Source organism: Dromiciops gliroides, chromosome 3, assembly GCF_019393635.1.
Source record: "Dromiciops gliroides isolate mDroGli1 chromosome 3, mDroGli1.pri, whole genome shotgun sequence".
In the NCBI taxonomy this organism is placed as follows: domain Eukaryota; kingdom Metazoa; phylum Chordata; class Mammalia; order Microbiotheria; family Microbiotheriidae; genus Dromiciops; species Dromiciops gliroides.
Window position 1 is genome coordinate 509,666,849 of NC_057863.1, and position 18,034 is coordinate 509,684,882.

The window sequence follows — 18,034 nt, forward strand, 5'->3', positions numbered from 1 at the left end:
GTTGACTAAATAATTGAACATACTGCTTCTTCCACTTCCACCTCAAATTGTCAGGTTATTATTTTCTTTTTATGTTTTGTATCCCCAGTAAAATATAAAATACTGGAGGGTAGTGACTTTTCTTGTGTTTTTAGTATTTAATAAATTGCCTTCCATACAGTAGGTGACTAATAAATGCATATTGAATTTGGATTGTCATTTAGTATGTCCCTATTCTTTAAGTCGGTCAGTCAATAAGCATTTATTAAGTATGTAATGTGTATCAGAAACTATGCCAACTGCTGGAGATACAAAAAATGGCAAAAGACTACCTGCCCTCACTGAGCTTACAATCTAATGAGAAAGATGACATGCAAAAAACCACGTATGAACAAATTATATTCAGGATAAATTGGAAATAATAACAGAGGGAAGGCACTAGAATTAAGTCTCAGTAGCAGAGAAGTTTCTAAATAGTAAGGGACCATCTGGTGATTCTGATGAGCACATGGACTCCCACAATAACAGTGTTGGAGTAAAAAAAAAAAAACTAAGCTTGAATTCTGACACATATAAGCTACGTGTCCTTGGGCAAACCCCTTACCTCTCTGATCCTTTCTTTCCTCATCACTAAAATAGGCATAATAAGACTTGTTTTACCTCACAGGTGCCACTTGAGGATAGCATCTTGTAATCCTTAAAGTCTTATATTAATGGACTCTTTAGAAGTGAAGTCTCCATGCCTGTGATTTAGAGTAGCAGTCTAATGAATTTCTGTCCTTGTTAGAATCTATAATGCCTTTGAAATTCTGGTATAAAATAGATTTTTAAGAGGGAACTGAAGTGCAAATCTGAAGTTCTCCTATGTACACCTCAATTGCCCAACTGGTTTTGCAAGTTTGTAACTTTGGTAGCATTTGTTTGCAAGGCTGGGATACATATTACATGAGCACATTAAAGTTGGTCAAACAGTTTCACTTTTAAATGGGATAGTAGCACTGCTAGTTTGTTGCCAAGAATTAGTGGGTAGGGTTTGCTTATAATCTACCCATTTAATTTTGGCCTAGAAATTAGCATCTGATGGGGGAAACCCAGAAAAAGTTTTGTCAATGAATTAGAAGCATAATTTTTTTAATGGGAGTGGATAATGAGCATCAGATAGTCTGGTGACTTTGTTGGTTATGAAAAAGGTTTCAATCAAGCTTCCCTGATTTGGCCAAAATGCTCTATTTGCATGTTAGAGTGGGTTTGGTTTTTTGTAAGTCATTTATAGATCATGTACCTGGAATGAAGATGGACTTTGTAATGTGGCTTTTTATACCTTTACTAACCTTTTCCTCTGCCCTCATATTCTTCCTGGGAAGGGGATGCTATTTTTCCCCACTCCTTTGAGCCAGGCAGTGGCTATGTACAACATGTAAAACAGGTATTCTGGGTACATAGAAAAGTGGCTGCTGAACATAGCAAGCTGCCTTTTTTCTCCTGAGAAGCTGAATGCTTCCTTAACTCATAGCCCTGTGCTGAACCAGAAATTCGGGACAGAATTGGGTTCCCGCATGCTAATTTCTAGTGTGGTTCTCAGTGGTGAATGAGTGACTTCTTCCCAACTGTTGGCTTGGCTCCCTGAGTCAAGTTCTGGCTCCTTGCAAGTATTCTGGTATTTACACTTTTTGAAAAATTTCAGTTGTTGGGAAGCTTATGTAAAGAATTCCTCCTCCCTTCATTTTTTTTCCCATTTGTCTTTGTTCTACTCTCTCTGATGCCAAGAAGAACAAGTCTGATCTTCATTCCATAACAGTCCTTCATATATTTGAAGAGAAAAATCATATTTCTCCCCCTCTCCCAAACCTCCATAGTGTCTTCCATTCCCTAGGCTGAACATCTTCTCATCTGGAGGATGAGGGAGTGAGACATTCGTTGAAATAGTAAGTATGTGGTCTTGTGGCTGATCCTTAGATCTTTCGAAGCATCTTCATATGCTTTCATTTTGTGTGTACTTTACTTACTTGGTCATCTTGCACTAGAAGAGTCCTAGCTTGTTTATTTCTTTCTACTGTGGTCATATAGATCACGGAGCTCCATATGGTTTTGTCAGGACAGAGTATAGAAGAACTATATACTCCTTTCTCTCTCTGGATGTTAAACAAATAACATAAAAGTATTTGTTCTTTTATCATTATGTAGGAATCTTGGTATGGGAACTTTCTTCACAGCAAATCCTATTATATCTAGGAATTAATAGCTACTATAAGTTCTGAGGAATAGCCTTTGCGTCACACAGCATCTAAGTGTCAAAGACAGGATTTTAAACCGAGGTCTTCTCATTGCCAAGACCAATAATATCGCATTCACTAACCAATGCTTCCTTTATCATTGTGGAAATAATTCTTGTATCAATGTGGTATAAAATCCTATGGGGTTTTAGGTATCACTTTAGACTACTTATTCTTGTTGAGTATACTACCCTACTAAAATCCTTAGGTCTTTTTTTAAAATGAATTACTTTCTAGTTTTAATATTTCTTATCCTGAATTTGAAAATATTTTAAACCAAAACATGACTTTAAATTTCCTCCTATTAGATTTCACTTTGCTTAGTTCCATCTTTTTGAAATAACTTTGGATCCCAGTGTATCCTAGCACCCCTGGGTTTTGACATCCTCCACGTTGCTGAAGCTGTAGAGCTTCTGAACCTTTCCAGATATACCTTCTAGCTTAATTTTCACTTCTGCATCATCTCCCCCAGAATGCTAGCTCCTTCAGACCAGGAACTGTCTTGTTTTATCTGTGTAAATTCCCAGTGTTTAGCAGAGTGATTCTCACATAGAAGCATTTAATAAATGCTTTATCATTCATTTATTCTTTAGTCTATCATTGTATTTTCCATTTTTCAACTTTATACTTTCTAAAAATGGGATAAGCATATCATCTGTGCCTTCATTAAGCATTCATAAAAATGTTAGCTAGGACAAGGTCAAGAACAGCTCTGTGGCACTCTCTTGGAGACTTTCTTTTAGACTGCTGTTGATTAACTAATGAACACTCAAAGCATTGGTTTGGCCAACTGGTTCTGAACTGACACAAGAGTCTACATTTCCATCTTCTCTACAACAGTATCATAAGAGACATTGTCAGATGCCTTGTTGACATTCTTTCTCCCCATCTCAGTTCTCACTTTCTGCCCATCTCTTCCTTTCTCTCTCCATGAATCTCTGTCCTTCCCTCCCTCTCTGTTCCTGTCTGTCCCCTCCCCCATTTCTGTCTCTGTCTCTGATTCTTTCTCCCTTCCCCTCTCTCCCTCCCTCCCTCTCTTTTTCTCTTCCTCTCTCTCTCTTCCTCCCTTTCCCTCCCTTCCTTTCCCCCCTCCCTACCTCGTCTCTGTCTCTCGTTCTTCCTCTCGGACTTATTGTCAGATTCCCATCTCCACTGCGCACAAATCCTATCTCTTCTTCATGCCCCCAACATAGCTTGAAAAGAAAAGCCCTTTTGTGTCATCCCTAACATATTTTTTCCTCACAAGCCCCTGCTAATACTAGATTTTAGTTATTCTGGCTGGACTGTGCTGTTTTTGTATTCAACTTCAGCCACCTGCCCTTGTTTTTCTCTTGTACATGTCCATTTTAAATCTTTCCTTCTCATACATCAATTTGACAAGGTTAATGAGTGGATGTTGACTAGAAGTCATGCCTTTGACATTTCTTCATGGAAAAGGATGTAAGAAAACATAGATGCTACGCCCTTACTTACTTATTTACTGTTAAGTTTCTCCTTGGGTACTGTCAGACAAAATTCCTTCTCCATGCCTTCCCTCTTCCCTTACTACATGCATGGCCAAACACCTCCCCTCCCCCTTCCCATTCACTTCCTGCTATATAGATCTTCCTAAAATTAGTGACAGTTAAAACAGCCTATTGCCTGGTATTTAATGTGTATGCTGGCACAACACAGGTTGTCTTGACATTATTTTTATTTTTTTGTGGGGGGGGGGGCAATGAGGGTTAAGTGACTTGCCCAAGGTCACGGAGCTATTAAGTGTCAAGTGTCGGAGGCTGGATTTGAACTCAGGTTCTCCTGAATCCAGGGTCTATACTTTATCCACTGTGTCACCTAGCTGCCCTGACAATATTTTTAAATGCCAAAAATTTTACTCCCCATTGGTAGTTGATGATGATGATATAATATTTATGTTACACTTTGAGTTTTGCAAAGTACTTTACATGTGTTATCTCATTTAATCCTTACAACAATTCTGTAATGTAAATGGTATTATTATACTCATTTTATACATAAGTCTTATAACTACAAGTAAGCACATGAGGCAAAATTTAAATTCAAATTTTCTTGGCTCCATATCCAGAGATGTAAATCACAGGTGTATACAGTGATGACTCAAAATATATTTTAAAAACAATTTTACTGGACGTTTTCAGATATAATTTTCAAACCCTGACTAACTCACAAAAACAGCTGACGTTGGCTTTGTAGTTGTAATTCTGCATCACCAGGTTGAACAATAGGCCTTCCATCATCATATAAAGTCTAATATCTTCCTATAGTATGTTCCTGTGCTCTGAAACTCTATTGAACTAATGGGAATCCCTTCCTTGAACCAACCACATACAGAAAAGCTCAATGGAGAAAATCTGAAATTCTACTACTTGAATATTGCTTTATATTTTAAGTCACCAAAAAATAAGAAAATGTCCAGTTGAGGGGCAGCTAGATGGCACAGTGGATAGAGCACCGGCCCTGGATTCAGGAGGACCTGAGTTCAAATCCGGCCTCAGACACTTAACACTTACTAGCTATGTGACCCTGGGCAAGTCACTTAACCCCAATTGCCTCACCAAAAAAAAAATGTCCAGTTGAACCTGGAATGAGAGATTTCACACCCCCATCCTCTTGTGACTCTATAATTGCAGTTGGCCTAAGTAGGGGGTGGAGAAGAGGAGAAAATACAAGGAAAGTATCTCCAGGACACATTGTCACATTTTGTCAGTGTTCTAGTTTTACTTCATCCAAGAGATTGTAATCCATGGAGTACCGTTGCATTTTAGAAGCATCACTGATTAGGAAGTGATGTGAAATTGGCCCCTGGAAACACCATCTTCCTTTGTTGTGTGTCTTGGAGGGACTCCATCTGAGCCCTAGTCTTTTTTCCCCAACTTCTGGGTAGGTGCATCTGACAAGATCACAGCCCAGGATTGGAAAGGGAAGCTTGGCTGAGAAGCTGGAGATTTCAGAACCAAAAGACCCCACAAGAGGAGGCAAATAACCCAACTGTAGAAATCTGTGTTAAATAACATACAGAGCTGAGCCAAGCAGCATGAAATTTGGAGTTGATGTTGACAGACCTTCAATCCTCTCATTGTTCTCATTTTATTTTCCCCCTTGGCTTGTGTCATAACCTGAAAATTGTTTAAACATAGGTTTTCATATTCATTGATTTAACTCTTCAAGACCTTTCGCAACGCTTGGGAATTAATGATCTCTTTCTTTATGAACATTTTAAATTGAGCTTATTCTTATGGAAATGTGATCCCCAGTAATTTAACTGAAGGGATTTTAGCCAGCTGTAAACCCAAGCTATTCTAGCCCTGAACTTACTGCTTGCATTTCTTTTCTTTTTTTTTTTTTTAGGCTGCACATTTAGGTCACTTGAAATCAGAAAGCTGTTACTGCATATCAGGAACATGGGGCACTGATGTAGAAGCTAACCTCTGGTCTCCTAATTATTTTTGAGGGTGAGTTTTGTTGTCATTTGTTTCTATAATTGGTAGTTTGTATATGCATATATGCTTCCATTGTGGAAGGAAAGGGCATATGTTGGAAAAGAGCTTATTAAATCAGGTCTCAATTAAACAGAAATAAAATACTACCTGATCAAAAGATAGACATTGGAAGCCTCACTTGTTGGTAGTGTTAGTTTTGGGGAAAAGAGTTCAACTCTAATAAGTATGTTGTGTTGATAGTGAAAGATGTCACAGACCTTGTACAAAGTATATTCACTTTGTGCACTCCCAAAACATTTGGGCATGAAACAAAACAGGAATTGGAAAGTAAGCGCATAGAAACGAAACCATATTCTGGGATTGGGGGGTTATCTGTGTGGGTTTAAAAAAGTTTGACTGACACTTTTTGCTTTTATATTGTAGTCCTTTCTTAATATACCCCTCCTTTATAAGCCTTCCTTGTAATAAAAGAAAAGAAAATTAATGCAAAACCAACCCACATTGTAACTATATTTGACCATGTTAGACGGTGTCTAGCATACTCCAACATGTGACTACATATCTATCCCTCTTTGTTAGAAGTGGGGGACAGAAGGAGGAGGAGGAGGAGGAGGAGGAGGAGGGAGGAGGAGGAAAAGGAAAACGATATCTTTTCCCATCTATTTTTCTGGACTGAGTTTGGTCATTATAATTAATCATCCTTGGCCAACTCAGTGTTGGTTTCATTTACAAAATTGCAGATGTTGCATATATTGTTCTCCTGGCTCCTCTTACTTTGCTCTGAATCAATTCTCACAAATCTTTGGACTAGGTTATATGTGACTAAAGTTATATTTGACTAGGTTATATTTGACCCAAACTTTGTTGTTTGAGGTACACTTATCTTTTTCAAAATGCCACTCTTAGCCTGTGAAGACACCAGTCCACGTCTTGCTGTAGTCCGAGCTAACTTTTGCCCAGAGTAGTAGATGATGTAACAATTTAAGGGTAATTAGAAGAGCTGTTATGTGAGAGGCACTTTCAGGTTACCCTCTTAAAAATCAGATTATATGTTTCAGGTCCTTGAAATGGATTGAAATGGATCACACCTTAGCTCTACTTGGGGATACATGTCCGTGACTCCCCTCCTCCCTGCTCCCCAACCAAGACTTTGGGTTATCAGTCTAGGGGGGAAATAAGAAAATAGCAGTCTCAATTTCTAGACTTAAAAAAAAAATTATGGTGATTCTAAAAGGCAGCTTATTTCATATTGATCTGACCAAGGACTTAGCCAAGTGCAGTGTTAATTGGGTCCTCTGGAATTCTAAACCCCTGGGACCTGGAGCTTTCTAGTAAGGAAAAAATAACAAAAAACCACAGGCTGTGCATCTGTCTGAGATGCTGGAAAACTGCTGAGGCAACCACGCAGATTTTGGCAACTCATTTTGCATCCAGTTGCTTATTTCAATTAGCTTGTTTTGTGTTTTCAGTTCCCCTTCTCCCCTTCTCCCCCCTCCCCCCTTTCCTGCAAAGCTGTGTTTTGAAAACTGCCGCCCAGAGAGGGCAGGGTCTTGGCGATCATGTCCTCATTGTTCTAATGCTCATTCCATATGTATGTCACATCTTCACTCTCCCCTCCAGGTCCTAGCCCCTCCAAGCGGCCCACCCCTGGCTCCCCTTCCCCCAGCCCAAGCCTGGGCTCTGCTCACTCTCTCCTCCTTCTCCCTCTCCCTTTTCTTATTTCCCCTTCTCTCCAGAGGGAAATTCTTGCCGGATCTTGTAAGCAGGGAGATCCAAACTTTAAAACAAACAAACAAACAAAAAAAAACCAATCTTGTGCTGTGTGTGCATTTGGTTGGATGGCCTTAGTCAAAGTAATTATTTTCTTCCCTCTCCCCCTCTCTTCTCTCTCCCTCTCCCTCTCCTTTTCTCTCTCTCTCTCTCCTTCTCCCCCAGCACAAAGCTTTTTAAGAAACTAAGATTGGTAGTTCTTTCTGCCTTTTCTGGTTACCGTGGTAGCGGATATCTCAGTTACTGAAGAATGGAGCAGGCGGGCTGGGGTTTTTATGCTCCTTTCTTTTGGGACTGCTAGAGAAGTCCACTGAGAAATGCGGACCGCAGCCCTGCCTGCTGAGTTTATTATGCCTGTTATCTGTCACTTACTCTGACTAAAAGGTAAGGGCTGCTGTAATTTGTCCCTGCAAAGGCAGCGTACATTGTTCTACTTCTGATGCTTTCCACTAATTGGCTCATGAGGGAGGTTAGAAGATGAGGCATTTGTGCTTGCCTTTTTTTTTTCTTTCTTTCTTTCTTTCTTTTTTTTTTTTTTTTTTTTGCCGGCGTCTATCCAGTCAAAGCTCTCTGTTTTTATGTATATCTGGAGAGGGGGAAGATGCTGTGGAAATCTTATTGTTAACCTAGGAGTGGTGTCGGTTTCACTTGATTTCAGAAGAGAAGACTCTTGATTTTGTGACTTTCTAAAAATAGGTTATTCGGATATAGGTTATGTCTGTGCAGATATACATGTGTGTAAGTATATGATCAACATGTATATTGATTTTCGTAAACTTTGAGCACATGGGTTGTGTTGAGATTTCCTGGGACATTGGAACTAGGTAAGAATGTCTCTGCTTACCAGATTGCATTCTATGCCAGTTTTCTAAATTGTTACTTTGGATTACAATATTTACAGAGGCAAGTTAATAGTTTCTAAAGAAACCACTTTAATTGAGGAAAGATCTTGGCAATGATTGTGTCATATACTACTGTATATATAAGTCTAAGGTAGATAAGAATTTGCTGTATTGATTGTACCACTTGATATCTTGCTTTTTCTAGGGAAAAAAAAAAACTTTTTTTAATTTCTGAAGCTGCCAAAAAATCCAGTTGTGAATTGAAATGCGAATAAAAGAACCTTAGATAATAATAACTATAATAGAAGCATAGGATATGTTCTTAAACTTATCAACTTAAACTAATTGGAATTGGAATAATGGTTATCTATAATTCCTTTAAACAGCTCTTATCTTTGACCAAAAGAGAGAGAAATACCATGCTTTACTAACCTACACAGTAGCTTTTGTTTGGATGATACATTACTATGGTTTTTATCTCATAGGAAGCCTCTATAGCTTTCTTGGGCAAAGAATTTTTCTGTCCTATTCTTTTAAAATCTGTTGGTTCTTAAAGGCTGTTGGTTGTATGGAATTTATATTTACTTTTCATGCAGAAAATGCACTTAGTGATCTTTCCTACTATCATTTGCCATCCTTGCTTTTGTCTGTTTATATGTATGTGTTAAGAGTTTTTCTAGAAAAATATTTAAAGTGTATCTTTGTGTGAATATGTATGTGTATATATATGCACACAGAGACTAATGCACACAGCCATATGTATATATGACTAATTTTATTCTTTGAATTTATTACTTTTTGGAATATATTCTGAATAGGAAATAGAAAATGATTTTGCATTAAAATAATATTTTAATAACATACAAAAATAATTGAGAAGCAGCATGGGATGGTGATTAGAACAAGCCAGCTTTGGATCTAAATGACCTGGATTCAAGTGGCACCTTTTTGACATGGACATTGACTATGTGACATTGGACAAGTCACAATCCCAGTAAACTGGACAACTGCAACTAATTGCAGAGTTGCTGCTGATCTGTGCTGATAGAAGAAGTCACTAATAATAACAAAGGTCCTCCAAACCACCACAACTAAGATAAGTGAGAGAGATTGGCAGCCTTGGAGTCCAGGAAAATCTTGAGTTCAGGTCCAGTGTCTCACACATTTAGTGGATGTGTGACCCTGGGCAAATTGCTTAACCTTTGAGGGTGCCAGGCAGCTCTCTAAGAATAGGAAATCCAGAGAAAGAAGATACTGGCTGACCTACTCTGCTCTAAGAGAGGGTTCCCTCTTATTATCAAATCCCGGTTTAGTCTTTACCCCATTCCCTCTGTGTTTTTAAGAAGCAGCATTTGGAGGCACCTGCTTTCTTATATTTGGGACCTTTTTCAAAGAGTATGAAACATAACATGAAAATATAGAAGGAAAGAAAAACCAAATACTCATTTAAATAAGTATTGGTTTTTTTTCTTTTGCCAAGGATTATTTCTGTTTCTTACCAATTGAAGGCCCAGTACATTAGTACCTGGGCACTAGAAGTCAGCCACTTTGAAATTTAGATATCATAGCAGGATTCCTCCTACTAGATTACTGTTAACTGACAAAATTACATACTTTCCTCGATGACTTTTGGTTTTGACTTGGAAAACATACCTCAGGCTGCTTCCCGAAGGTGTCTTGGGGTGAGGAAACACTTAATAGTCACAGAACAGTAGAGACACAAGGGACCTTAGAAATCCAATTTCCTCATGTTACATATGAGGAAACTGAGGCACAGAGTGGTCAAATGACTGACCTAAAGTCATACAGCTAGATGAGGGGTAGAGCTGGTATTAGAGTGCAGGGCTTTCAATTCTCCAATATATATGCAGGGCAATGAGGGTTAAGTGACTTGCCCAGGGTCACACAGCTAGTCCTCCTGACTCCAGGGCCAGTGCTTTATCCCCTGCGCCACCTAGCTGCCCCACTTGCAATTCTCAATTGAGTTTTCTTTCTTAATGGCAACAACAAAGTTCCAGACAATATTATTGAGTGGGGTGGGGAATGGGGGGAATTGGAACAGATGTGCTTTCATAATTTGTAAACCCCTTCGAGTGTTATAGATTAATAAGGCACTTGTAGTTTATATTATTAGATTCTATGGATGCATGTATTTATATATTGAAAATAGTTACTATATTGAAAGAAGATACTTAAATATTATTAACTTCCTTTTAAACACATCATTTCAGTTCTTTAAAAGATTGATGATTTCATCAGTGTGGAGTTTCCTTCACCAGCCCACCCATAAAGATTGATTAAAAGATTGAAATCCCTCTCTACTGTAGAAAGTCTTCCTGAGCTGTTGGAGCCAAAAAAAAAAAAGTTATTACTTTATGACTAGTCCCATGGTGATGGATCTCTCTTCACTTAAGTAGGTTGGTTCTTGGGCAGCTAACACTGAATCTGTCACTAGATCCAGAGGTGAAGGATTTCCACCTTGTTATATTATATAATATGTGACTTCAGACAAGTCACAGTCTCAGTAACCTGGGTAATTCTCTAAGGCTAATTGGAGAGGACTTGCTGATCTGTGGGTAGAAGCAGTTACCAATAATAACAACAAAGATCCCAACAACAATAACAACAACAACAACAACAGCAGCACAGACTAAAATAAGTGAGATACAGTATGGTATAATGGCCTGGGAAAAGGAAAATATAATTGACATATACATACACACATGCATACACATACATACGTACACATGTGAAATTCTTTAAATGTGGGTCCAGTGGCACAATGTGTATATATGTATATATATATATATATGTATATATTCAGTATATGTATAAAATCCATATATACATATATTATATACAGACAGACAGAGAGAGAGAGACAGGAGAGGGGTTACAGATATGTAAAGATTACAAGCCATATGGATGTTTGTAAACAATTCTGTGAAAAAAACCTAATTCCAAACATTTGGACTATTATATTTATATATTCTTAATACTTTAATTTTCTATTTTTCAAAAAATCCAATGAAGAGCCATATGTATTATTGAAAGATGTTTCCATTTTGAAGCAGTAATCTTTGCATCCTATAAAGACATCCAAGGCTATGGAAGTTGGTGTATATCACGCTTTTAAAAAATATTTATTTATGTAGGATGGCAGAATGAAGGATTTAGGTAATTTCTTTGTAGAGTTCATATCTTTTGACTACAAGCGATCTTATCCCGAGTTTGCTTTGTATATCCCTCTTACTGCTTCTTACAGGGATAGATTTCTCTGAGTTTTTAACTTCTCTTTGAAAACTTTATGGCTCTTCTCAGTGGACACTGAGTGAATTGCATAGCATCCAAGAAAACACAGATTGTGACCTGGGATTCTGGAACTCCTGGATTTTGTTATTAATTCAACCAGTTTCTTCCTTAATGTAAACCACTTCATCAGTCTGTGCCTCAGTTGCCTCATATATAGCATAAGGGGTTTTGGCCAGATCTCTGGGATCCTTTTAAACTCTAAATCTGAGTTCTATAATACTAATAATTGCTTATACATATTTATATGTCTTCCTGGTTTGTAAAACCTTTACATACATTTTTCAGTTGAGCCTTAAAATCCTGAGATGTACCTATATTGGTCCCATTTTAGAGATGAGGAAACAGCCTCCTTGAAGGGAAAGGGAATTTCAGATACCAAGTGGAGACTTAAACCTCAGATAATTCAAATTTGGTGTTCCTTCAGTGATGCCATGCTACATGCATGGGCTGGTTGGTGTGAAGGCCTACCCCCTACTTTTAGAAACTAATCCTGTGATTTCACTGGTGTAGTGCAGGGCTGTTAGACTCAAGTAGAAACTGGGCCACTAAGCCATACCAGCACATATTGATTTAGAAAACCACATGTTAACATTAGCTATGTTTTATTGTATTTTAAACCTTTTTGTTAAATATTTCCTCGTTATATTTTAATCTATTTCCATCTGTATTCAGGGGTGGGTTATGTGTTTGAACCTCTGGTATAAGGAACTCCCAATGAGAAACTCCCTCAATCAATGTAGATCAACAATTATCAAAGCCAAAAGCATCCTAGGGCTTTAATTCTCTGAGTTCCTTTGAGAGAGTTGTCTGGATAACAAGGTTGACCTCAATTAATATCGTATAAAACAGTTTTTTCCCCATTTAAGACCTTCTCTTTGCAGTTATAGCCAAGATAGCTAAGAGGACTTTAAAAACTTTTAGCCTTCTGTTAACAGGAACATTTGTTATAGTCTTTTTTAGGAGTTTACTTCTTAGAATCTTATTCCTGGGGCTGGGAGAGACTCCAGAGGATGTAGTCCAATCCTCTCAGTTTACAGATAAGGAAACTGAAGCCCGGAGAAGTTAAATGAGAGGCAGAGGTCCTTTAACCCCAGGTCCAGTGTTCTCTTCCCCGCACATATTACTTTATGAACAGGGTGGAGGAAAGAGAAAGGCAGGTATATTTTTCAAGGCACTGCTCTTGGTAATGCATCGTCACATTGGTCTGTCTGGAAAAAGACAAGACACTCCATGTTTGGGATTAACACCCAGAGAGGAACTCTGTACATTTGAGCTAGTTATGGAAGTTTTTTTTTTTAAAAAGCATATTACAAGAGACTAGAATAGAAAGTGGGACTGAGAGTGCATGCTCAGGCTTCAAGTTCTGCCTCTTAATTACTTAGCCTAAACTACAAAGTAATCTGGCTTCAGATGCTTACTAGCTGTGTGATCCTTGGGAAGTCCCTTAACATTTTGCCTCAGTTTCCTTAGCTGTAAAATGAGCTGGAGAAGGAAATAGCAAATCGCTCCAATGTCTTTGCCAAGAAAACCCCAATTGGGGTCATGAATAGTCTGACATTACTGAAACAACATTAATAAGCACAACAACAACAAACTACAAGGATAGAATTTGGAACTCAAAACTTTAAATAAAAAAAGTTTATTATAAAAAAAGTTACAAAATGACCCATTTACATTGGTGGAATTTGAATAGGTGTTTCTTACTCTGATAAAATCACAAACCTTCTCTCTACCAAAAAAATAATATCATGCAGAATAACCTAATTGTAAATATGAAAACTTAAAACAAGAAAGAAATTTAAATACCAACCACTCTAAACACCTTATTCTCTATATGAAGACTCCTGCCTCTTCTTGCTGTAAAGGTATGATCTCAAAGTTTACAGAGGCTTCCCAAAATATGTTTATTTAGTATTTTCAGATAATTTTGTAAAATAGGTGCCAAATGAACATGACTGGCAAAATCTTATGTCATTCCTCTATAAGCTCCCAGAGGAACCAGCAAGGTCCTCTATAGACAGCCAAATAAATAAATATTTATGGAATTCTATTTATGCATATGTCTCTTTGTTGGATATCTAAAAGCATAGGAAAAGCATTTAGAAAATATAAAAGAAAGCCACTCCACCCATGGGGAGGCAGTGCTGAGTCAGCCTAGAAAATGGCATTTTATATATTAAAAGCAATAGTCCATTTCATCCTCAGATTGTGGTTTTGTACCTTCACAGTTACCATTCTTATTGAAGTCAGTTTCCTTATTTGCTCAGAAATATGTTCATCGTTTTAGATGAATTGTACATAAAAGCATGCTTTGAGATGTGCATGTTGGATAAGGAGAAAATAGAATAAAAGAAGGATTTAAGCAGTCCCCTTTCTCCCCAGCCCCCAGTTCCCCCAGGTAATATGGAGACATATATAACAAATGGCATTCCCTAAGAAGATGAAGGATCAACCCAAGGGAGCCTGTAAACAGAAGCGTTTGGTCTCTAGTACTGAATGATATGGATTGTCAATAAATGTTTGAGTTGAATTAAATTGATACTTTCCATAACTCATTTCAAACATGAGGCTAGCATGAGGGTTGTAATACCCTGCATCTCATTTTCTTGATAGTTTTGGCTTCCTATCATTATAAATGCACTCATGAGGTTATTAAAGATAGAGATATCCTCCTTTAATATACTACTCACTTTCCCAACATGTGGATTCACATAGTCTTTTTAACCCACTGGGCTTCTTCCTTTGTTCTAAGCAAAACACAGGTTAATTTTATTTTATTTTCTCTTCTTTCTCTACTTCTTCTTCTTTTTTTGAAAATAGGGAATGCCATTCAGTTTTGCAGCTCTTGCTCAATGACCTCAGATGGGCTTTTCGCAAAAAAAAAAAAAAAACAAAAAAAAAAACTGAAAGATTTGGTTGTTTGAACTACATTAGCATCAGAAAGGCAGATTGTGTGTTGACTAAGGTGGCCTTGCAGAAAGTTGGGGGGGGGGGAGGATGGTGATAGAGGGATCAGGGTAGTTGTCTTTGGAAATCCAGGGAGCTGGAAGAGTCTGTGTTGAATGAAGAATAAATAAAGCTGTGCTCTCAGCTAGGGATGAATACCAAACTCTCTTTGCTGGGTTGGAGAGCAGGTTAAGGCATTTTTGAAACCTTGAAGACTGATTTTCTTCTATTTTAAAGACTTCCTGATTTGACATCTTGTATCTTTCCTTCCCTGCTTTGTATGGTTCATCTTCACACGCAGTGGGGTTGTCTAGGCCCCTTCGTTAACTCCATAATGTCTTGTGTTGATGGCTGTGCAATGACCTTTGCACTCAGGTTGCCCTCCCCGGTCTAGGGAAATCTCAGCAATTCTTTCACAGTGTCAGAAAATTTAAACTGGAAGAAAAACAATCCATATATTCATTTAATGTTTCAAATTTTTTCAAAACATTTTCGGGGCAGCTAGGTGGCACAGTGGATAAAGTACCGGCCCTGGATTGAGGAGTACCTGAGTTCAAATCCGGCATCAGACACTTTACTAGCTGTGTGACCCTGGGCAAGTCACTTAACCCCCATTGCCCTGCAAAAAATAAAACAAAAAAAACCCCCAAAAACCCAACATTTTCATGCCTGTTACCTACAGAGGAGTCAGTGTGAGCTAGTGGAAAGATTTGGATTGGGAGTCAGCATCATCAATGTCATTATCAGTATAAACAAGAGGCAGCTTAATGGTGCAGTGGATAGAGCACTGGACCTGTCGTCAGGAAAACCTGGGTTCAAATCCAGCCTCAGACACTTACTAGTTGTGTGACCCTGGGCAAGTCACTTAACCTCTGTTTGCCTTAATTCACCAGAGAAGGAAAACTCCATAGACAGTATGAATATGGTCCATTGGGTCACTAAGAGTCGTACTTGACAGAAAAACAGCAAATAAATGAGCACTTATTAAGCCTTTACTATGTATGGGTTAGGGAAGCTAGGTGGCACAGTGGACAGAACACTGTGCCTGAGTTCAAATCTAGCCTCACATACTTATTAGCTATGTGACCCTGGGTAAGTCACTTAACCCTGTTTGCTTCAGTTTCTTCATTTGTAAAATGAGCCGGAGAAAGCAATGACAAACCACTCCAATATTTTTGCCAAAAGGGGTGGATAAAGAGTCAGATACGGGGGGGCAGCTAGATGGCGCAGTGGTTAAAGCACTGGCCCTGGATTCAGGAGTTCCTGAGTTCAAATCCGGCCTCAGACACTTGACACTTACTAGCTGTGTGACCATGGGCAAGTCACTTAACCACCATTGCCTAAAAAAACAAAAAAACAAAAAACCAAAAAACCAAAAAAACAAAACAAAGAGTCAGATACGATTGAAAAATGACTGAACAATAACAGCAATGTGTATGAGCCAGGCACTGCCCTGAGAACTAGAGATAGAGAGAAAGGCCAGAAAACGTTTTCATGGAACTCTTACTCTTAATACCAGTCTGGAATTCTCTCTCTTCATTTGTGCCTCCTGGTTTCCCTGGATTCCTTCCAGTTCCAACAAAATTCCATCTTCTATAGGAAGCCTTTCCTGATCCCAAGTGATAGTAGCATCTTCCTTCTGTTGATTACCTGCATGGCTACAGAGTTACACAGCGGTTTGTTTATTGTCTCCTGCATTAGATTGTGAGCTGCTAGAGGGCAGAGACTATCTTTTACCTTTTTTGTGTCCTCAGCACTTAGCACAGTGTCTTGTTCATAGTAAGATGCGTAGAGACTGACTAGTGAGGCAGACTACATGTAAACAACTATATACATTTAATTCACATAAAGGATAAATGGGAGATAACATCAGAAGGAAGGCACTGGCAGAGGGAAGGGGGATATTAGACAAGTTATTTACTTTCTTTGGACCTGTTTCATCTTCTTTAAAATGAAGGATGTTTGCTCTAAGATAAATTACTCTTGCATTTCTGTCCCTTTCTAGTGTATATTTCCAAGCCCTTGTTTTATTCTCCCAATGACCCTGTCAGTTTAGGCAAAACTAAAGTAAATGGGGAAAAAATAATAAAGTAAATGGGAAGGGCTTATGTGTCACAGGCCTTCCCAGGGAGGAAGCTGGTCTGTTTTGCTTTTTTAAAAAAATGCTTTCTTCATAGATTATTGAATGAATGAATGAAATATATCAAAATGCTTATTATGTCTAATAATTATAGCACTAGCTAAGTGCTATGGAATACAAATATAAAAGTGAGGAAGTCTTTGCTCTGCAGGAGCTCACACCGTGATGGGGAGTAGTAGTAAAGACAGGGAAGCATGGAGTGGCCCACCTCCCTAGGATTTAGTGGTGAAGTAGGAGATCAGACCCACCTCACCAAGTAGCAGGTTCCATAAGGTAAGATCATTTAGGAAGGATAGGTTAGTCTGCTTAGTGGAGTTGTCATTCTTTTTTATTTTATTTTATTTTTCCATGAATCTGAAGAGAAAATCTTTTCTGCCACTCCAAAATAATGCTTCTTTAATTAATGTTTTGAATAAAAATAATGAAAAAAGTTAGGAATGATGGAAGTAAGGGATCATGGTAATCTGGTACATTTATATTTTAAAAAGAAATGTTCATAGTGATAAGGGAAGAATCCATTCTCCTCCAGATTTTTTGTGTCCTTTTTAGTTATCTCCTTCACCTCTGTACCTTTGTCTCCTTGGAAATCAGCTCCGGTATTCAAGAATAACTCTAAAGCTTATGAGAAATAGATGCCCATTATTGGTTCTATACAACATACATTTATGAAAGACCTACTATGTGCAAAGTACAGTGCTAGGCAATAGTAATATAAAGATTAAAAATGGCCTAGTCCTTGACCTGTAGCAGTTTTCATTTTACTTAGGAAAGATAAGGCAGATACAGAGGTAAACATAGTACAGGATTGTATTTGATGAGGTCAAAGGAGAGAGCCAAACAGAACACTCTAGGAAAATTTGAGGATGGAGTGAACACTTTTAGCTGGGGGAAATAAAAAAAAAGAAAGAAAGAAAGAAAGAAATCTACAGAAGGGAGATTAGAACTGAGCTGTAAATTAAAGGAAGAGAAGATTTCTGAAAGGCAAAGATGAAGACAGGGAGTACATTCTAAGCAGAAGGCTGGGGGCAGGGAGGAAACTTCATAGAATTTGGAAAGTGTGGGGGAAGATTTCAGAGAACAGCTAATAGTTCAGTTAATTGAAGTTGTATTAGATTTTAGGAAAATAATATGGTTACTCTTTCACATTAAAAGTATTCCCACTGTGAGGGCTTAAGGAGAAGAGGCCAAATAACTAGTTTATTAGTTTTGAGAATCTCCTTGGTTATTAGGATTTTCTTGTGAATAAATTTTAGAGCTAACATAGTTGGTTTGTTTTGCTTAGGTTTTGAATGGCATTGGGAATCTTTGCTTAGT

The 18,034-nt window shown here is 38.1% G+C and overlaps 1 protein-coding gene across 1 annotated transcript in view; it reads left to right on the forward strand.

The window, feature by feature from the left end:
- The window catches only part of LOC122747862 (protocadherin Fat 3-like), a 773,714-nt gene that overhangs the window by 123,364 nt on the left and 632,316 nt on the right, over nucleotides 1-18,034 (forward strand). Inside the window, 1 exon segment of the mRNA XM_043993670.1 lies at nucleotides 5,619-5,722. The gene's annotated coding sequence lies outside the window, so the exon portion shown is untranslated.